The sequence below is a fragment of the Talpa occidentalis genome, unplaced genomic scaffold (genome assembly GCF_014898055.3).
Source record: "Talpa occidentalis isolate TD23 unplaced genomic scaffold, MPIMG_talOcc4v2.1 talOcc4.15, whole genome shotgun sequence".
Lineage (NCBI taxonomy): Eukaryota > Metazoa > Chordata > Mammalia > Eulipotyphla > Talpidae > Talpa > Talpa occidentalis.
The window spans coordinates 17518759-17535763 of record NW_023601543.1 but is presented as its reverse complement, the minus strand read 5'-3'; the positions used below and the strand labels follow the sequence as shown (position 1 = coordinate 17535763).

General features: G+C 35.8%; 1 protein-coding gene and 1 long non-coding RNA gene across 5 annotated transcripts in view; one reads left to right on the top strand and one right to left on the bottom strand.

Moving 5' to 3' along the window:
* TENM1 (teneurin transmembrane protein 1) overlaps positions 1 to 17005 on the bottom strand; it is a 734894-nt gene that overhangs the window by 488692 nt on the left and 229197 nt on the right. The gene's annotated exons all lie outside the window — the stretch shown is intronic.
* The window catches only part of LOC129145857 (uncharacterized), a 42159-nt gene continuing 39385 nt past the window's right edge, over positions 14232 to 17005 (top strand). For both annotated transcript variants that reach the window (XR_008551974.1, XR_008551973.1), the window contains exons 1-2: positions 14232 to 14311; positions 15918 to 16075. This is a non-coding gene — a long non-coding RNA (uncharacterized LOC129145857). The remainder of the gene's footprint in view (positions 14312 to 15917; positions 16076 to 17005) is intronic.

Below are 17005 nucleotides of genomic sequence, written 5' to 3'. Positions count from 1 at the left end.
GACATATTTTCCCTTTTAAAAAGCAACTCAAAACACAAATGCAAAAAAAAAAAAGATCAACAATAACAGTTCAATAGGATCTAAAATCCAACAAGGGAGGGTTGACAGCCAAACCTTTTTTAAAAGTAATGGTAGCCAGGAAAGAAGACGATGGGCTGTAAGAATTCACCACCTGGAAAAGGGAGTCACCTGGGGAGTGACAGCTGCCATAGGAAAAGTAGAACAAACACACCTGCTGTCAGGCACACCTGTTCTTTTCAGGGAGAGGAACCATCAGGCTGAAACAGCAGAAAACGCCCAAGAGCAGGATTGGATACCTCTCGCAACCCTTAAATATTATCCCTGACCCCTCTGGAGTTATTTCTTTGACAGAGTTGGCTGCAGAGTAGCAACCTAAGCCTCTACTGGAATCTCTCAAGTTTACTAGTCTCTCAAGCTTATTTTCTGTCAGAAAGAAGGAAATTTCTTAAAGACCTGAGCAGAGGAGGGAGACAAGCATTTTCCATGGCCTATGCTGGAGAAAGAAGATAAATTATTACATGCTCTACTAAAATGCATATCTAGAGTGGCATAAATGCTTAAGTCATGGCAAGCTGTAGACTTAAAGCAGACAATAGACACACTTTCCACACACTTTCCAAATGGGTCTTCATTACCATGGTCAGTCGTGAGCTTGCCATCATTCCTGATTCCACAAAGTTACCACCTGGTCATTGAAGCTTGCAAAAGTCGGAATCTGAGCTTCCACAGTAACGTAACCCAGAGAATATTGCAGGCCCATGAAAATAAATCAGACCAAAGGGGCAAGATAGCTCTGTAACAGATTAGCTATACTAGCTTTGTAAATGGTCACAATGCCCTACGGGAAAGCCTGCTGCCAGCAGATAAGCCAAACTAGAGTTTGCTATCAGTGGCAATATTTTGTCCTGCCTTATAAAAAAAATGATATAGTAAAAGATGGAACTAATTAGAAGCAGAGGCAACAGTGCGATAGAAGGAATTTTAAATGTTATTTGTGAGTAGTTCAAAAATGAACTGGAAAAAAAAAAGTATTTCTAAGCACCTACTAGGTCCTCTCTGTTAGGTATGGTAATGAATTTAAGAGACCACAATATCAATAGAATTAAAAGTATTCACAGTCACTACCCTTAAGAAATTCACCATTTCATTGGGGAGACAAGCTTTACAATCAATGCAAGACTGTGAATGTCAGACAATAAAAACTGTAGGAGAGCACAGAAGACAGTGAGCAAGGAAGACTATCGCAGACAGGACACTTGAATTAGGCCTTGAGGGATGGATAAGATTCTTAAATGCAAAAAGAGCCACGCAAAGAATGTAAGTAAAACCCAAGGGAAAGAGGAGATACCAAATATGACCTTCAGCATGAGATGCAGTCACTATGTTTACTCTTGAGTATAAAAATCTGTGTAGATATTCTTATTAAAATGGAAATTAAGGTCCCCAGAGATTAAAATAAAATAAATCACCACAATTCATGAGAGGATTCTAAACCTGCATATAATGTAAACAGATCAATTTAATTTTATTTCAGGCATTTTGCATACTTAGGTTTAAGATCACAATCAGTTCTAAAGTAAGAAAGCCTCTTAAGAGGTGCCTCTGAATGGGTTCCAGGATAAAGTGACCACACTTGGTGAACTGACGTTCAAATCAATCAGAAAGTCTATCCAAAATTAATCCCAGGAGTAATCTTAAAACCAAGTCTTTCAACATCAGAGTTCCAACTCTTGATTATCCTAGTGGTAGTTGTAGAGAAAATCAACCTCTGGTTTTCAGGGAGTGCTATTCCCAGATTTTTATCCTGGGGTCAGCAGTATTAACCAGTTTGTGTTTCACTTATCTTTACAGCTACTAAATTCTCATGAAGGTGTAATTGTGTACTAAAAAGGCCAAGGCCTTGCAGCCAGAGAGAAATTCACAAACTTGGGAAAGTCCTCTTTGAATAATCCAAAGTAGTGAGCATTTGATTCACCAGTGAAATAGAACATATCTATGATTTCAAAGAAAATAAATAAATCTAAAGACACATCAAGGGTGATTAGAACAAACTTGAGTTGGCTTCTCAATTTGCAGACATTATTTAATTCAGTATTTCAATTGGTACTTTTAAAAAGGGATTAGATATTATCCATTGTTGACTTTAAAATGATGTTTAAAATCCTCATTAACGTACTAAAAATCCAAAATTTGTCAAAATTCCAGCAGGCTCTGTTAGAAATTTACTATTACTGAAAAATGTGTGTAAAACACATTAATTGCAAAATTAAAATTTGGAGAGGAAAAGCTTAAACTATTTAAAATAAGCTTTTAAAAGGCATTTTAGAGGCAGGCATTTACATTTCCATAATTGGTAATCATTCTTATGGGTTCATTAAAGGAGATGCCAAAGAATCTCTATTTGGCCACATTTGATCCAGTTTCAGTTACTCTGCATTTAAAATCATTGGCACATTTTACTCTACAATTTTCATAAAACCACATCGTACTATGCATAATATTTTGTATGATGTATTTTTCATGGAAACATTTTCACATGGTATCTTGAACATTTTTAATATTTTAAGTAAAAAGAATATTTGTCCTTGTTCTTAAATGCTACTCCCCAGGGTAACAATTAAGAATATTTTGTATCTTTATGCATACAGAGATATGTGTCTTTGAATGTGTGTGCATGTGCCTTTATATATGTAGAGAAAAGTGTGATGTGTATTTGCGTGTGTGTGCATGTATAAATTTTACATGAATTTTGAACATTTTGACACAGACTATTCTGTATTTTGTTTAACAATACAGGTTATGTCTCTCTTAATGACACTTTGGCCAAATATGGTGCACATACACAACAGCCTATGTCATACAACCCAGATGTGTAATAAGCTGTACCACCTAGGTGTATGTAATTTCGCTCTATGACATTGATGCAGTGACAAAATCACCTAATGATGCATTTCTCAGAACATACCTCTGCTGTTAAGTGAGGCATAATTTTATAATATCTTGGAGTTATATCTGTCTATATCCTTTAAATGGCTGCTTAGTATTCCATTAGCTGGAATAATTGATTATTTAACCAGTCTCTACTGATAAGAGATTTAAAGTGATTTCATTTTGTTTTTGTCAGATATTACCACAAAGAGATTACAAAGAGTCCTTCAAAGAGATTACATGGACTTGCATTACACAAGTGCCCAATTCTCTGTATTTTAGAGTAATAAAACTGCAATTCTTATTCATACATTCAGTCATTCAGAGAAGCTTCATCTTAACTCAAGTAGTGAGCTTCAAAGTAGTAAGGACCTACTATAAGACCCTTTCGTTTGATTTTTGAAGATTATTGTTGCTACTGTTGTGACATAGTTTTCCCTCTTTGCTAAGTTTTCAGATCGTTTATATGGTAGTTGGCATTGCAGGGAGGTAAGAAAGGATAAATGATATTGTTCTTTGCTTATTGCCTATGTGTTTTGTGACATGCTGCTTTCCTAGTGTGTACAATACTAGAAAGAAAGGTGGCAGAACTAGGAAATCGTTGATGCAGCTGCCCAGAGAATTAGTCTGGCAAAGGATAGGAGTAGTAGAAGCAAAGGGCTATGGGATAACCAAAATAATTGAACTTTGAGAAGTCAACTCTTTCATTTTTCCCCCCAAAACATTATTATGTCCAGTTGTAGAAAAAAATTGAGACTTAAACAGTATAGGAGGTAAAGCAAATGTGACTACAGTCATTCTTTTGGAAGATTATCTATTAAATGCCACCCAATAATATTAAATAAGCTGTTGAATTGCAGATATACTTACTGAGGATTGACCTCACATTGTTCTCTTGTGAATTAAGAAGGAAATATAGAGAACAATCAGAACACAAGACAATCTCTCTGAGAATAAAATATTCTCTTATAATAGGTGGGAAATTCAGAAGATTGAATTAATGCTTTGGGGCACCTCAGTATATTTACAATATTTGAAAATGAAAATGTAAGAGTGGAATTGATTATTTTGACAGGTTACTTCTCTCTGAGTCTAACTAATCCTTCATCTGAAAAACCAATTGACTATACTGGATGATTTCTAACAGGTCTTTCACTTCTATGATTCTAATATTATGGACAAATGCAATAATCATATTTTATAACAAAAATATTCTGGGATCAGAAAAATAATAAAATATTCCCTTCTAGATTTGCCACAAGTCCATTAAGGACACATTTTATTTTCTTCAAAGATAATCTGGAATGCCTTTTGCTCCTCTTGCCTGGCCAGATTTTACTTTTGAACTTAACTCAGGGTCATATGTTCCAGGAATCCTTTAATGACCCTCCCAACCATCTGTTTGAGTTAGATGTTCCTCCTATAGTTCTTATCTCATTGGATTTTTAAATCATCTGTGTTTTTTCAGTCTCTCCATTAAATTATAATAAGCTCCCTATCAGCAGTGACCATGACTCTGTATTCTAGAGCTTAGCACAATACCTGCAACATCACAGAGATTCAACAAATGCTTGCTGAATTAATTAAAGCACAACGTGACCTTCAAACTGATCTTGATGATATTTACGGCAGAAACTTCTGAACTTGTCATATCATTGGCTAGTAAGTGAAACTACCTATTATATTCTTCGATATCCAATGAGTATCGTACACTGAATGCTTAAAGTGAAATTGTTTTTTTCTAGCCTAAAAGGCATTCCCATTAGTTGCTTCAGCCAGAAACAGACTCATTCGTGATTATTCTCTCTCCCTCTCCATTCAAATATAACTGAGAACTGAAAGTTCTATCTACAAAATGTATCTCAATTCAGTTCATTTCCCTCTAGCTTCACGCCGTGCATAGCCCTCTTCATAAGTGATTTTTCCTGGTCTATTTTGGTATTCCACACCCATCATCCAAAGGGTCAAAGTAAACATTTATTTTTTTTTTTATTTTTAAAGATTTATTTATTTATTTATACAAGCACTGGGTACAGTCAGAAGCGTGGGAGGGTGAGAGAATTCACCAGAGCCAGAGCGGGGAGCAGAGCAGGCAGAAGGACCGAAGCACACTGCTGAGGGGAGCAGCGGGAAGCAGGAGAGGTCTGTGTGCCATGTGGGACCCTCGCCCAGTGGCCGGGGATCGAACCGGCGCTGCAGAGTCTGCGGGCAGCTTTTCAGCCCAGTGCTCAACCGCTGCGCCACCAGGGAGGCTCCAAAGTAAACATTTAAATAGGTCCTACCCCTGATTAAGTTCCATTAATATCCTTTCACTCCCCTAAGTGAATAACTAAAATCATTTGTATAGTTCACAGCACTCTAGGGCTGGTCTCTTTCTTTCTCCCCACCCTTACCTCCCCACCCTTCCTCTCTATGTGGCACTGCAGTCACTTAGGTCACCTTAAAGTTACTAAAAAATACCAAATGCTTTTATGGCTTAAGTGCTTTGCATAATGCTATTTTCCTGCTTAGAATGTTCGTCTCTGGCTTTTTCTTACTCTAGTTATCCTAGCCTTGTCCTGTTATCTTTAACAATACACTCTGTTTGGTTACCTTTATAGCACTGTTTACTGTCTGTCTTTCCAAGTAGACCATAAATTCAATGAAGGCAGAGTCAACATATTGCATCATTTACCACAATACTCAGCATGACTACACTGTTGTACACATATGTATTTCTTGAATGCAATACTAAGCAAATGTTTTTGGTGTAAAACCAAAACATTGATCATGGGGGAGCGTGATCTTAATAAATGGTTCTTGGTGACTAATAACAACACTTAAAACTTCATGTAACTATTTAGCATTTACTAACATACTTCACCGTAAATATTGGCAAGAACCACTGAAAACAATCATCTATTCGTTCACTTATTCATTCAACAAATCATATCATAATATGGAATCAACAATGACCATGATAATCTACATATAACAATACTGTTAGCATAAGTGGATAGATCCAATTAAAAATAAAACTGAACCATCAGTTTCTTTCTAATTTTTTTGTAATTTTTATTTAAGTGCCTTTCTATTCCTCCGTAGATATATCCTTATTCTTCCTGCCTAGACTCTCTGCAGGCAGAGTAGCACTCACAGATTTTGTTTTATTTTTGTTGCTCCAAGAATGCCTATCACAACGATCAGCAAATAAATAACGCTCATGTCAGTGCTTCAATTTGTATTAACAGGCACAGATCATGAATTTTTCCATTATGAAACTCACACTGAGATTCAAATGGAGAAATTACCTGAGAAAGGACAAAGAAAATATAAATAGGAAGAAAAATTCTAATGAGAACTGCAAGATCAGTCAGCAATAATGGCCACAACTGCATCAGGAGAAGGACCATCACCATGTAGCATCAAATATACATTCACATTTAATTTGGGGGTGGTACTAGGCTCAGCACCGTACAAACTAAGTTTGTTTATCCCTTCTAGTAGCTTACCATCCAAGATGCTGATTATATTGCAAAATCCATAAATAATTTAAAGGACTATTATTCATGCTGCCTCATATAGCAACTCGATGGGCTATGTCATTGCAGTATATTATTTGTTATTGAACTTCCTCATTTTCATTTGCTGAGCTGATTTTATCAATACTATTACAGCTTCTTTTTATTTATAGCTTCTATTAATCTTGACTATGTATTGTTTGCATTAAAGAGTGGTCTGAAGTGTTTCTATTAAAATGATTAACATTTTTTTTCATTGAAATTTAGCCAAAATATTAAAAAGAATACATTGTGATAGAACTCCAGATACGTTGGTACAAAAAAACCCATTCAATTTTCAGTTATAAACCAGAAAAACTCAGTCTCCATAATATTATAAAATACAATATAAAGCCATAAATGCTTGGACTTGGGTGCCATCCTCTAACACAGCAATGAGGTAATATTTGGCCAGGGAGAAAAAGCAAGATACGGAAATTATCCTCCTAAAGGCAATAATATCCTTACAATTTTAACCGAAGTTCAAATTATAAGGATGGATTCTGGTATTCAAACCTTCAATAAAAAGAAAGGGAACTTAGGAGTGCCCTCATTGTTTTCTCTGTCTATGAGATGTCAACTCTCTAGTTTACTTAAACTGTTCAACTTTCAATTGGGTGTTTCAATATCACATAAACATCGCCTAAAAACGATTTTTACAATGAGCAAACCTGTGATATGTGTAGATGACTACTGCAATTTTAGATTTCACAATAGCCAGAGTAAATGATTTGCCTGTAGCAACTCCATCTACTTACATGTCAGGAGAGGAACATGGTTTAATAAATTTCAATTGGTTCTGAAATGGGAATTGCATAAGGATGACAATAGTGAGAAATAGGTAAAATGGAAGAACTATTTTTGAAATCTCTTTTCTTCATGCAGAAGACTACTGAGAGTTTGCAGAATTACTGAAAAGGGAAGAGACTACATTTGTGGATTTCTTAGTGAACATAACCTCTCCACAGATTCCTGGCTAAATTGTAAAACTGCAGCATTCTGGTAAGTAATTGTATATACATCAATGCTCAAATGAAGGCATTCTGTAGAAGTTGTATGCACAATAAATCACCATCTGTACTTGGCCCTTGGAGTCTATTTGAATGCCCATTCAGTCTAAGGCGGCTGGCTAGATATGTCATTGATTTTCTTCTTCAGTGCCATCCCTGGGAAAAAAGCCAATGTTTAATAATGGAAAAGATCAAAATTCAAAAAGGGAAGGGGAAAGAGAGAGGGTATTTTGAACTCACATCAGGAAGTTCCTGGAAACTAAGAACAAGGTATTCATGGAGTGAGGTTGGATATAAGCAAATACGTAAAAATAAATATTCATCTGAATGGCAAACTTGTAACACTTTTGACTAGGAATTCTCACCTTGATAATATCTAATCCTTGTACTGATTGAAGTTTCTCCTGATCATAAAACCTACTCTTTAACTTTGACAAAGATCATAAGACTGATGAACTTTTACTATTCTCCCAGTCTTATCAGGCCCCTCCTAACCTTAGATCTTTCCTATGGCTGCCTTGAATCCAGGATCAGTCATTTCAACTAGTCTTTCAGAAGTACCACTTCTTCCTTTTCCACAACTTTCCATTTGACCTCCTGGTCAATTCTGGATGTGAACTCACCGTGTTTTCCACTGTCCCTACACATAGGTTAAGGAAACTTGTATTACTGTTCCTTCTTAGGAATACTGCCTTCCATAAAAATGGGACAAGAACTACCATTTGGCTTAAAGGGACCAGTGCCATAGGCCAATCCCTATTGTGGCATACAAGATACCATGGTGATCTGGCTCTTGTCCCCTTCTATCATCTCATCTCAAACAAATGTTTCTTTCACGCATGAAGATGCTGTTAAAGGGTCTCCCCTGGTGGCGCAGCGGTTGAGCACTGGGCTGCCGGCAGCCTCTGCAGCACCGGTTAGATCCCCAGCCACTGGTGAGGGTCCCACATGGTGTGACAGACCTCTCCTGCCACGCCCGCTGCTCCCCTCAGCAGTGTATTTCATCAGTCTGCCTGTTCTGCTCCCCGCTCTGGCTCTGGTGAATTCTCTCACCCCCCTGCGCTTCTGACTGTACCCAGTGCTTATATAAATAAATAAATAAATCTTTTTAAAAAATGCTATTAAATGTTTTCTACTAATTAAATATGCCACATTTATTCCCAACTCAAGGCTTTTGCATTTGCTCTTCCTCCTGCCCAAATGATCTTAACCCAGCTCTTCAAGTAGCAGACTTCTTGTGATCTATGTGTTAGCTATTCAAAATTACCTGATCATCCAGTTTGAAGTAGACCCTATCACCAGATACTCTCTATTATAAATCTATTCTTTCTTCAGAGAATATATCAGTAGCCAGAAATATCTTGTTTACTTACAATCTTCCTTTATTAGACTATGAGTTCCCCAAAGTTGGGAACATGTCTGTTTTTCACTTGTTCCACCAACCAGTGAACAACACTGACAAACTAATAAGTACTTGGTACATGATGTAATGAATTGCCACAGTTGATCAGTTCAAGTGTGAACAACTGACCAGAGTTTTATCAATGAAGGTACATTTCACAGATAGATCCAGGAGTAGGCAGTGGAACCAAACAAGGATAATCAGAGTTCCTGCATAATATTTTAAGATTTGGAGCTCATAGTGGAGACTCCTCTATCAAGGTGGCTAGAATTGTGGGATGAAAAGCTCATGACTCCTCACTAGACCTGTTTCTCACTCTGGAGAAAGCCTGTGTACATAAAGGAAAATGAAGCTTAAATATAAAAAGCATTAGAAAGATTTAGAAACTATGTTGATAATATTTGATTCACTAGTTGTTTCTGATGTCAGTCACACTCTTGCCCTTTCTGAAGTTTGATATTCAAAAAATGTTTTTTTTCTAAGAATCCCTGAATCAACAAATTCTGCCTCTTTGCTTAATTAAGTTAGCTTGAGTTGACTTTTTGTCACTTACAACCAACATCCTAATTTATATGCTAACCTTCCTTATAACCCTAATAAAACCTAGTATATTTGCTTGTAGCTGCTCTATCTCTTAATTTTTCACTCTGCTAATGTTTCCTACTCTATTCATATCTTCTCTCACTAAATCTTGGCAAATGACATTGTCTCCTAATTAACATACAAAACAGATGTTATAGGACATGATGAGTTCCTTCAATTATCCCTCCTCTCACTAAACCTTTCCTCCATATTCTGGATCCCATGCCTCTGGGATTTCTCCAGACTCTTGCTCTGTTAGATATTACCTTTCTTTCTTATCACTCAAAATTTTCTTTTTTCAGTAGTCATTTGACTCAGTCTCTTAACATGCATTCATTCATACTTCAAATATTTATTCATTGACAGAGTGGGAGGTACAGGGGCTAGGACAGCTTATACATGCAAGTGTTTTTTTTTTTTAATTATCAAAAAAAATCAAATAAACAAAACAACAAAAATTCCTTTCTGGAAACTGAGTTCTTTAACTCTCCATTTTTGTGTTCTCTTTTAATGTCCTTTCCTCAAACATTCCATTCTTTCTCAGGCAAGCACATTAAATAGCATATCCTTATTGTTTCCACTTCTTTCCTTTCCACTCATTCCTTAACCTACTGGACTCTGTCTTCTGCTTCTACTATTGCACTAAAAACTCTCTTGATAAAGTCAGCAATAAACTCCTAATCTTCACATCTGGTAAGAGTTTCAGAGTTTTTACCAGACTTTCCTCATTTGTGATACTGTTATCCCCTCTTTCTGGATTCTTTAATATTTCTTGACTTCTATACTACCAGTTTATCTTGCTCTTTCATCTAGTTCTCTAAACACTCAGCATTTTTCCTGGGCTCCTCCTCCTAACAATCTTTATATATCAGTAAGCATCATGATTTTGTCAATACCTTTCTTCTTCTCTGTGCTCTACTCACCATACAGGCTCTTCCTATATGATCACATTGAATCTCAAAGATCTATTATGCATCAAAAGAACTCCATGCACCAAGCATTCCAGTTATATATCAACAAATCCATTTTCTAGCACCACTCTCCAAATTTGTACATTTAATTTCATATCAGATATTTCCATCTGGAGAACCTACAGTGTCTACAAAATCAAGATTTAAAAAGAACATTTTCCCCCCTAAAACCCTGCCTTTTTTTATTCCTTACCTTGACAACTACCAACGCCCTGCACTGCCTTACCAAGATGGAAACTTTCATTTTTCTCTCCTTCATCACCTGTATCCAGTCAATCACTAAATCCTATCAGTTATAATACCTCTCTCATGTATGTCTTCTTTCCATGACTCAGATATTCAATGCCTAAGTTACGTCCTTCATAATCTCCTTCTTTAGATTACCACAATAGCCTCTTAACTGGTAACTTTTCAACTTGTGTTTTACTCTTCCCATGTTACCACCACATTCACAACATCAATCACAAAAGTGTTGAAACCTTCACCAGTGTGGAGAGGAATATGCACACCAAAGCCCCCCTTGAAGATTGTACATTTGCCCCCCCCCATATTTCCTCACTATGGATAAGTCAAAAATGTACCTTTGAATTTTTCAAAGTTATTTTGATAAGGTTTTAATTAACTATAAGTAGAAGTCTATTAATAACAATAGGAAATCACTGAATACTGGGAATAGCACTGGACAGAGAGATAAAAACAGTAGAGAAAAAGATGGCAATGTAATTTACAGGAGAAATAAATACTTAACTAACTTGTTAACAATTTAGATACTGCTAGAGTTCAATCACTTTTCTGAACCATATCTACATGCAGATTAAGGCTGATATTATATTGTTAGCCTATATTGGAAGTCATTTCTGTACTTTTGTGCTTAATGCAGGCATCATAAAGAAATATCACCAGTTTTATTATTTTTATTTCAAAAAGATGTCAGTCTTATCATTTTCTAAGGTCTGTTCTTCAAATGAGAAATTATAAAGAAGAATCTGAGAAATGAGTATTTCGGTTTTAGGAAACTAAGGAGGATCAGACAGGCCAGTGCCAAAAAGGAAATCATCACACAGAGATATTGTTGATTATCGTAGAAAATCTCCCTTTCCATTTTACTGTTCTTCTTTGGTTCAAAGATTTTCTCTAGAGGCAGAAGGGAGGGCTGCACATTTCAAATTATTTTTAGGACTTTGATTAACTGTGCCACAAGACCCCAGGTGACTATTAATATACTAGTAAAGGCAGTTAAAAGAAGACCTAAGGTCATTCAGTGAGTGAATGAAACAAAATTGAAAGCATGAGTCTTGACCCAGTGATGTGATCTTTCTAGTAGACAATATAGTAGAGGTAATCCAAAAGGGGGCAAATGGGAATAAGGGACACTATCTGCACAAAAGGTTAGAAGACAAGGCTTCTCAGCACAGAATTCAGTATTAAAATGAAAGAACTTACCAAGTGAACTTTCAATGCATCTATTCTATCTCAATAAAGCAAAATTTTGTTACAATGCAGCCCACAATTATAAGGCTACATATGTGCTGAAAAGAAAACCCTTTGCCTTGAAATATGAAGGCTCAGTAAGACAAAGCCAAAATTAAAAAAAAAAAAAAACAGCTACGACTTATGCTTCCAAACATCAGCTTTACAAAGGAATGCTGCTGCCTTTAATTTGTGTCTCTGACCAAAAGGAAATTCTTTGGAAAGCAAATGCTCCATAAATGCTTGTTCAATTGAATTATCTAATTGGCTAATGTCAATTTTTTTAATGTTGAAGGAGTATTTGGGATTATACATTGATTAGCTAACAAGTACTTATCATCCAAAGAAAACCGGAAGCTCATGCCATAGCTTACCAGGATTTTTGCAAGAGGAGACAAACATTCATAAGATTGCTGTTAATTATGTTTCCACTTCTCATGAATTGTTTACTTTTATTATTTACCTATGTCTTGAATGGTATTGAAGCAAGCCATGTAAGTCCCTTTGTCAACTGCCAGAAGTATAATTCTCTACAATTAATCAGTAAAAAGAGAATTAGGCGTTGCTTCTTTAGAATTAGGAAAAACCTGCTGCTGATAAATTGAATGCATTAAGAAATTAACATACCAGTAAATGATTGATCATTACAATTAACTTAATTTGCATTTCCAGAATTCTACTGAAAGAACTCAAAATCACTTCTCTAAGATATTTTTAGCCACATTCTCCAACTGGATAAAGTGTGCAAGAGATATGGTACTTGTTATTACAATTAAAAGTTCAAACTTATTTGAGATAGGTTTTAAATAAGTTAATACAATATATTTTAAGATATGAACTTCACAAAAGGTTTTTATCAACTAATTTTTTTATCTGTCCTGAAAAGTACAAAAGAACAATACATCAGTATGTCATAAATCACAAAGGATTTAAGAAGTGGAAGAGAAGGCCATTTCAATAAAAATTATTTCGCAGATACAGGCATCTTTATACAGGTAGCCCATGAAAATATTACTGAGGAGTAAACAAAACAGTGGTGCTACCAAAGAAACACTATTATCAGTCAAAACTAAAATTAATCATATTATTTGATGATAAATAATAACAATAACAAGTACTAATAACAATAATTAATGTCCATTGAAAGCTAATTATGCCCAGACACTATTCTAGTGGATTTGTGTTAATTCAATAAATATTTATCAGATGGCTAATATGATCTAGGCACTGTTCTAAGTACTAGGATTCAGCTGGGGGGGGATTCTGCTTTCATGGAACTTAACTCTAGTGGAAAGACAAAAATATATAGTAAGAAAATACAGTAATAAATACATATTATATGTACATTTATCAGAGCATATATATATACACACATATATAGCAAATATAAATGAATATATAAAGAAAAAATAAAAATAAGTCAAATAGTATGGCAGATGGTGATAAGTAGAGTGACCATAATGTCTCAGTGGTCTCAGATAGTCTTGGTTTATGCCTATATACCAAATATGTTTATTCCTAGCATACATATTTACCTTCAAAAAAGTTCCTGTTTGGGCAATAAATTATAGTCACCTAAGTGATAAGTACTATGGGGGGGGGAAGCAGAAAAGGAGTGTGTGTGGGAAGGACTATAATTCTCAACAGCATAGTCTGAGAAAGGCTCACTGAGATGGTGACATTTAAGTCAAACAAGGTTAAAGGAAGAGCCAGTTTTGGAGGGAGGATAAGGAATTTGGTCTTGAATGGTATCTTAGTCAAGTTTCCCAAAACTCAGAAGCTGAGACAAAGAACTGTGTGCAGGGAGTGAATTTTATAAAGTGATCTGGCAAAAAGGAATGGAGAAGTAAAGTGAAATATAGTAAAATGTAAAAGCGAAATAAAGAAGTAGGGAAAATCAGTCCATGGGTAGGCTTCCGAGTTGATTACATTATGGGCAGCTGAAGTTTAATCTTACTGGGGATCGTCTGAGGAATTTGTAAAATAAGCAGAAGTTTCCTTGAATCCAGAGGAGGGAGATATCCATTACTGGTTTTTTAATCTAAGTCAAGAGTTGTCCCATGGTGTTTTAACACTCTCATGCTTCCAGATTTGTACATACCTCCAAATGGTTGAGTGGGTTTCTCCAGGTATTCCACATAGAGGTAGTAGAAAAAGCAAGAAATGAGTTAGCTGGTACTACTGTTAGTGTACATATGCAAGTCATATGGACAATGGTAACCAAAACAACTGGTAGTCAAAGTAACAACTGGAATTAAAAGATGACATAAAGAGAATGTGAGGTAGAAAGAACTGGAAGTGTCTGACACAGGTAGATTAAGCTTAAAATATAAGATATCCCAGTGGAGATGAAAAATAGGTAACTGGATATATGAAACTGAATTTGAGGTGAGTGGTCCAAGCTGAAGCTATAATTTTTTAAGCATATAAATGGTGTTAATATATGAGACAGGAAGAGAATAAGTATGTCAAAGATAAATGTCCTTAGGACCTCCAGTGCTTAATGATTGGGAAAATCAGGAGGATCTAACAGAGAATCATGGGATGATTCAAAAGAAATGATCAAGGGGACAAGAGAAGACTCAGAAGAATGTGATATCCTACAAATAAAGTTAAGAGAAAGAAGCGATCGATAGTGTCAAAAGCTGTTCAAAGGTCAAGATGAAAGAAGAATTAGCCATTGAATTTCAACATGGAGGCCTTGGTGATCTTGAAAAGAACATCTGTTGAGGACATCAAACAACTCACTAAGGTATTAGAAAAATTGTTAACCTAAATGTTGGGTTTCCTACAGATATTAGTAGAAAATGAAATGAAGAAGACCGTGATGCTACAGACAGGGAAAAACACCTGCCAATATAGTCTGACGCTTGATTGACCACTTTAATGAGATAGAAAGAATAAAATGTAAGTCAGAGAATATAAATTTCTAAAGTAGAAAAGCTGTTATGCTAAAGCCTTTGAAAATTGGGTTATCAACATGTAAATTACCTCTCAATCAGATAATTCAGGTAGTTAGTGCATGAGGTTAGAATGTATAAGGTCAAGAATTTGATCTTCATCTTAGCTATAGGATGCTAACAAAGAAAAGAACACAATCCTATTATGGGAGAGTGACCATGACAATTAGTCTTGAACAGCAATCTTTTTTCTTTAAAGATATATTTATTTTTGCATACAAGAACTGGGGTACAGGCCAGAGATGTGGGGGGGGGTGAGAGGATCCACCAGAGACAGAGTGAGGAATAGAACAGGCAGACTGACTGAAATACACTGCTGAGGGGAGCAGCGGGAGAGACAGGAGAGGTCTGCTGCACCATGTGGGTTTCTCCCTGGCCGGCCAGGGATCAAACTTGTGCTGCAGAGGCTGAGGATTGCTTCATAGTGTGGTGCTTAACCCCTTGCGCCACCAGGGAGGCCCTTGAATAGCAATCTCATAAGTGATATTAGTCTGATGCTAATCACAGTAATTCTTGACATTCAAGAAGGCTCAGGACATTTTCTTTTAACTAGTAAAACCATACATTTCTAATGGTAGGCAAGGATGACCATCTTCCATGATAACCCCATTCAACATCATCTGTTATCTAATAAATGGCACTGTGAGTGTGATATTGATTAAGAGTATGACTTTAGTATCCAGTTCAAATCTCAACTGGACCACTCAGTAAGATTTGTTATCATGGGAAATTAACCTCCTTCTCTAAGTTTCAGTTTGATCAGCAGCAAACTAAGAATTAGAAATGTGTCTAAATGGCATAGGGTTGTTTGAAATGGTAAATGAATTATACCTAGTAGAGTGTCTGAACATAATAAATATTTGCTCTTATTCTTGAAAATGAATAAACATGAAATCTTATTTGCTTAAATATAATTGTTTACAAGGTCCCACCCTGCCATTCTTGTTAGTCTAGAAGCATTTTTTCTGCAACAGTTTTCAACTTTATTTGAAACTTGGGAACTCACCAGAGACTGATTTTTTGTTTTGTTTCAGTTGTTCAGAAGTCACCTATGAAGTTAAGCCTCTTATGTGGATTAAGTCAATGGCAATATTGATTTGGGCTTTTTATGAGCTACCAATTCTAGTTATCATAACCTTTCAAGGAAGAAAAAAAAATCCCCTAGAAGATTAGAAACTCTCCCATCGTTACTGTGAGTAGACTAAATTATAAAATAATCCAGTGGATGCTTAGTTAGTAAAGCCATCAGGATAATTAAAAAGCAATATTTCTATTTATTCAAAGTATGACATTAATAGCATATACCTTTTAAATGCTACCAATGCAGGAAAGTCTTCAGATTAATTTGTTCAATTTTTAAGAGCTATTGAGCACTCTCAATATAACATTAGAAAGTACAGAATTTTGAATAAGTATGGGTGTGCCATGATAGTAACTGAATTGTGACTGGGTCACAAATCCTTTCAAAAGGCTTTGTGGCAATGAAGGCAAAAAGAAGTGATGAAAAATCCAATAAGAAATATCCATCTGTTGTTAAAGGATCACTAAAACTCCATTCTTAAGGTCAATGTCATCAGCAAGTATTAGAGGGAGTACATGTTCTAATGCTCAACTACTTTGGATACACCCACAGTGTAAAAAAGGCATGATGCTTTCAGCAGATTATAGCAGAGTAAGACACTCCTAATCCAATTGGCTAATGTGCATGACCAAGATATTGAAAAAGATGGATGTTAGGAATTTGATTTTCATCAATCCTCTTTCAGGATTTAAAATTTTTATTATCTGGTGTTAATCATGTTATTTTTAGCAAGCACATTCTCAAGAAGGTTTGAACTGAAAGCCATTCTCTGGGGTTTTTCAGGAATTTAATTGGAGGTCTAAAAACTGACAGGACTAAAAAGTTTGTTAAGCCTGTTTCCATTACTGCTCATGCAGGTAGGGAAGCTATAAAGCAAGCACACACAAGAAGCTGTGATCTGCAGTGAAATAAGACTGACTTGGTTTGAACATAGGATGTTCCCTTATTCCCATGTATAAAGTTCCATTTCATTCATTTTCATATTATTTTCCAGTGACCCAGTTTTCAAGATCCTAAGAATGGGCAGGAAATCACTCTCTG